General features: G+C 44.1%; 1 protein-coding gene across 2 annotated transcripts in view; it reads right to left on the bottom strand.

Moving 5' to 3' along the window:
- Slc1a1 (solute carrier family 1 member 1) overlaps positions 1–6000 on the bottom strand; it is a 76895-nt gene that overhangs the window by 70214 nt on the left and 681 nt on the right. The gene's annotated exons all lie outside the window — the stretch shown is intronic.

Genomic DNA, 6000 nt, shown 5'->3' on the forward strand with positions numbered 1-6000 from the left:
AGCATCATCTTAATGGCTTGCCTCTCAACCAATACTATTGGCAAAATGCCAGGGGCCATTCCAACTCAGCTGTGGCTCTCAACAAGAAACATCAGTGGGAAAGCATAATGGTTAGGAGCAGTCTCTGGAGCCAGACTGCCAGGATTTGAATCCCAGCTCTGCCTTTGATCAGTGACCTTGGGCTAGTTTCTTCACTCTCTTGGCCTCAATTTCCTGAAAATATGCTTGCTAGAAAGATCAAATGGGTCAGAACAGTGCTTGGCATATGGTAAGCCACCCTAAATCTTTGATCTCACATGTGAAACTGGAAGGGAGAGCATTTTGCACCACCTTGGGGCGGGGGCTAACCATATGAGGGAGGGTCTAATCTGGGTCTTGAAGGATGAGGTGAGCAGGCTAGATGCAGACAGTGGGGGGTTGTGGATGTCATGCTAAAAAAAGACATCCTCTCCACCCTGGGGGCAGTGGACAGTTCTGCACTGTTTTAAGCCCGGGAGCACTATGATCCAGTCTACTTCTTAGAGATAGGTCACTTTAACAGCAGTTTCAACGATTAACTATTGTAGGGGTTGGACTGGTGGTCTCCAAACAAACAGGCCCATGCCCTAGTCTCTGGAACCTGTGAATAGTAGCCTGAGTGGCAGAAGAGTGAATATTATCTTATATGGCAAGATGTGATTTAGTTAAGGATCCTCAAAGGAGAATTTTCCAAGCAAGCTCAAAACGCCATCACTGAAGACAGAGCTAGTGGGAGACCACACACACACAAACATAGAAGAAAGTGGTGTGAAAAGGAGGTATGGCCACCAGCTCAGGAATGCTGGGACTGCCACCAGAAGGTGGAAGAGTCCAAAAGCAGATACCCCCCCGCCCTAGAACTCTCAGAGAGAGTGTGGCCTTGCCAGATTCCAGACTTCTGGCCTCCAGAACTTGGTGAGAATAAATTTCTGTTGTTTTCAGCCACCCTGTTTACAGTTCTTACAGTAGTCACAGGAAATGAATACAACCTTAACTCTTCACCTTCCATCTTGGGAGTGTGGAAGCCCATCTCTGCCCAGGGTAAGCCCTCACCAGACCACTCCACCCACAGATAAGTGTCTTCTGTTCTCTTGGGCCTCATCATCCATCATTCATCCTTCTCTGTCTGTATCTTTATCTTTTTTTTAAATGTTTTTATTAGTCGTTGATGGTCATTTATTTATTTATTTATATGTGGTGCTGAGAATTGAACCCAGTGCCCCACACATGCTAAGCAAAGGCTCTATCACTGAGTCACAACCCTAGCCCCTGTATCTTTACTTGTAATGATTGTTTCTCTTCAGATTAAATCAGGATCAAGTCTCCTAAAAGTGAAACAAAACAAAAAAATAAATAAATAACATCTCTGGATCTTACACTAACTACCATTTTCTCCCAATTCTATCACACCTAAGTAGCTCCAAAGAAAGGTCACTTGTCCTTTTTCACTCCCATGCTGTTAAGCACCCTCCTCTTTCTCACCAAGCCTCTTGCCCAATATTCCCTCCAGTTTTTAACTCCTTTGTTTTCCCCTCTCTGGGTCCCCTTCTCTACTCATACTTCTAATGCTTAGTGGCCAGGGCACTGTCTTTGGTCTTCTCCCCAGATAGGTTCTTGCCAAAGTTTTAACTTCTTTCTGTACCTGAAATGCTCTCTCTTTGACATTCCACTCCAAATCTGCCTCCTAAGCAGGAGATTCATTCATCCAACTGCTTGTTGCCTACTTTTACCAAATGTCCCCTGGGCTCCTCCACCTCTCAATGTTCACATTGCAACAATGTGTCATACTCTTTTCCAAGAGGGCACCCCTTCTGGGACTCCCTTTCCTGCTGGAGACCACTGCCTCTCTTTCAGAGCAAATCCTCCAAGCCTGCACAGGTTAACCTACTGAACACCTGCCTTTTCCCTTCCACTTCCACTTGCACAGCAGGCTGCTCAACTGAGGCACCCTTTCGTCTTGCCTGGACTTTGTGCCTGACCTACCTTATTGGTCTGTCCCCTTCTCACCTCCACCTCATCTCCTTCCACTCTATGCTCACCTCACTCCTTTCCTTGCTGTTTAATGACAGAGTTGTGGTATTTCCCAGATATCTGTGAAAACTTGCTCCTTCACCTCTTTTCAGCTTTGATTCAACCATCACCCTCAGTATGGCCTTCCCTGTCATCTTATTAAAATTGTAGCCCCTACCTTCCCTAACCACTTACCTGGCTTTATGTTGCTCTAGAGCACTATCAACATCTCACATACTCTATGTTGTATTTTGCCAACTTACTGTTTACCCTCTACCTCTCTCTACTGGAACATAAGTGCTACAAGGGCAGGGAATTTTGACAGTTGCTGTGTGACCTGGCTTTAAAAACAGACCCTGCACACAGTGGGTACCCATTACATATTTGTTGAGCAAATGATGTAAGTGTTGGTTCCTCAACCCTGCTGAGCCGAGGCTCTGTGATGTGAGGGTCTGGTCCTGGAACCAGCATGCGTTACGGCTGGCCCTGTCCTCAGGGGACTTCACAGACAGACAAAAAATCAGACAAAAGAAAGCAGACACCAAGTCTCAAATGAACACTGCCAGGTATATGTCACAAAAACTCCAGAGGAGGAGATGTGAGGCAAGGGTATTACTAAGAACTTGAGGGAATTGTTTTTTATTTTAGACCATGGAAAATTGCAATCTATCAATGATTGCTTCCTCAGGGCTCCAAAGGAAATGATTTACAACAGTAGACCTTCTTGTGCCATTGTGTAAACAATACCTATTGCTTCCTCCCAAGATTCCTAAGCTGGAAATCACAGATTTTTTCAAATGAGTGAAATGACACTTAACCAGTCTGGAAAGGAAGATGAGGCTTTATACTACGAGGTGGTTAAAGGGCAACACAATAGCCTACCAACACCTCATGTGATATCATTGCTTTGGGGTAACTGGGATCAGAGTGCTCACAGAATTCTCTCACTCGGAAATTCTGCTTGGACAGCATTCCCACTTACAACACAAAACCTCTTCCTTCTTAATTTCTGCTTGTTAAAGGAATTGAGGATCAGGCTGTACGGCACAAAGCAAAATGATAATTCTTTCCAGTTGCCTTAAAAAAGGAATAATGTTACAGAGTTATTGGTTTAGAGCTCCAAATTATAGGCTGAACACTAAGAGGAAAGAAGACAGTGACATAGCTTGGGAGACTTTATTTCATAAGAAAATATTAATTTTCTCATCATCAAATCATTCAGATTTACCTTGAAATAACATTTATTGAGTGCCTATCATATACCAGCCACAAAACTGAGTATTTTTACATTATCTTAACCCTAATAACATATCCCCATTTTCCAGATAAGGCAACTGAGGGTCCCAGAAAGTAGCAATTTGTCTAGATGGTAGAGCTTGACAGTACCAGAATTCATGCCCAGGACTCCTATCTCCAAGTTCTGTGCTGATTCTCTTTTACTAGAGAAGCAGGGAAAAGCCTATAAGAATTATAATCGAAGCAATGGAAATGATCCTCATGGCATTTTAGGAAAGGCTTTTCATTGAAAATCCAAGATATTATTTTCAGGATCCTGTAGGATTTCACAGAAATTAATAAAGGTGGTTACCTTACTATTTAATTCCTTCACTTTGTGAATAAGAATTTGAGAAATGTTTAGTTCATAGCATCTTCTTGTCCATGAAAAGAGTTAATTTCTCATTTAATAAAATGATCTTTAATTGCATTTCCTCTTATATGTTGTATCTTGGAAAACTAGAGACCTTAAACAGGCTCATAAAGAGTCTTTGCCCTTTATTTCAATAACTGAAATATTTTATAAAGTCAGGGCCGCTGATCTGTGTATAGCAAGAACCAAACACTTCAATGACTGTAATAAGATGATATTTCAACAGAGTAGTTAATAAATTTGAGAGTTTTTTCTTCTTTAAGAAGAAAAGTCCAGAAAAGGTGGTTGCAGAAGAATTCTGTGATTCTTCTGAATCAATTAAGGCAGTTATAAACTCTTAGTATCATAACCTAGCAAAGGGCTAATGGATACTCAGTGCCACTGTTATCAAGTGGCTAGAATTTCACTGCTTGTTAAGCAAGTGAGCTGGTATTAATCACACAAAAAGAGGCATGATTTTTCACTCAGGCCCAGTGCATTCCAAAAAGAAGGAAAAGAGGAGGAACCCAGGAAGTGCCAGGATAGGCACACTGGGGATGGTTTAGACTTGAGACTTCTCAGATCAGAAGCAGAAACTTGTGGAGGGACTTTCCTGGGTTGCAGTCTAGAGGAGCAAATGTCCAACCATACTTTAGCCAGGCACTTACAATTTTTAAATGGTGAATTGTCTTTATGCAGAAAGGTCCACCTGATACCAAAAGACACCTGCAAATGGACACGAAATCACTCTTGACACTGAAGATATATTTATGCAACTGGGTCCAAAGGTCAGGGAGCAACTACTCAAAATCTTTCAAACTGGCCTCTAGTGAGTGGCTGTGGTGACCACTTGGTTAACAAATGAGTGTCTGGAGAGCTCAGGGCTGAAAAGGCAGCATTACACTGCACTTGCACAGGGACTGGGAGGGAGACACTGACTAGGGTTATCCCTAAAGTCTTTATAAAGGCATTTAATAATTCCAATTATTTACTAGGAAAATAAACATGGCCATCTCTTCTATTTGGCCAAAGGGAAATCAAATCGGTCTTTGTAGAATTGCTATTTACATGTGGTAGGGCAGGACAAACCTGTCTCTAAAAATGCCCAAAGTCACTTGGCAATTTCTAGAGGTAAGAAGCCAACACTTGTCTTCTTTCCTCCCACAGATGTTCTCTGCTAAGGCAATTCCAGGATATTATTTATTTACCAGAAACACAACTTTCCTTTGCACAAGGTTCAGGAGGAGCCTGTCTGACCCCAAGTATCCCATTAACATCCAGAGGTTTTTCTCTGTTGTTGCTGTCTCGTTTTTGATGGGGAGGATTTTGGAAGGGGGCAGGCAGCACCAAACACTCAGATTTAGAAGCAGCAGACCGAGAGGAAGGTGCCTGAGGTTAGAAGGGAGACAGGCTGCCCCACCCCCCACCTGCCTTTCTATTAAAGGCAGCAGGTTTCCGAGCAGAGGGTGGAGCCTGTCAAGGAATCCACTTTCTCCAGAGGGTGCACCAGCCCTCACTTTGCTGGATTTCCCCACCTGTGCAAGCTCAAAGAAGGGTATCCCTGGGCCCAACTGAGAAAAGAGACGACCTTGGCAGAAATTAAGGATCTAAAATACGAATAACCCGTACCTCCGAGCTCCGACAACAACCTAGTCCAGTGATCTGTCTGGAGTGAATCACTTAAATACACCCTAGTTTAAATGTTTAAAAACAAGTAAAACTGGCTTAACATTATTTTTATTAGAAAACGTGGAGAGCAAGGTAGCACAGGAAGACTGGGCTATGCGAGTTCTGTCTTTTCCCCTGTGATCTCCCGTGGGCCACAACTGCACGCCCCTGAATTCTGGCATGCATCTGGCAGTTTTACAGAGCCCCGGTGCAGAAAGCAGGCGCTCACTCCCTTGGAAGGTACCTTTCCGCGCACCGCCCTGGGTGAGGGGCGGCAACACTCCTAATCTCCCCTGGAGGCTAGGCCAGCCCGCAGGCTAAGGTGTCTCTTCTAGTCCTACAAAGAACTGTAATCCGTTTCGGTAACTGGTGGGATAACGCTGTTCAGGGAGGAAAAAAACGGGGGGTGGGGCAGATAGGATGGAAAAAAAATATTAAGCCACGCTTGCTTTCAAAGGGGCAGAAAACAGAGCTACTTGCTTTCCTTTGCACCTTTAAATCCCCTTTGATCATTTTGGGTAAAGCAACCCAAAACAGAGTCCCCCGAGTAGCTTTATTCTTCGCATGCATAAATTGCGCGCTTGGGGGAAAACGGCGGTCTGGGGTCCAAGGCCAAGGTCCAAGGGGAGCGGGTGGCCCCGGCAGAGACTGCGCCCGCCCCATGCCCACCCTTGCAC

The sequence above is a fragment of the Marmota marmota genome, unplaced genomic scaffold (assembly GCF_001458135.2).
Source record: "Marmota marmota marmota unplaced genomic scaffold, marMar, whole genome shotgun sequence".
In the NCBI taxonomy this organism is placed as follows: Eukaryota; Metazoa; Chordata; class Mammalia; order Rodentia; family Sciuridae; genus Marmota; species Marmota marmota.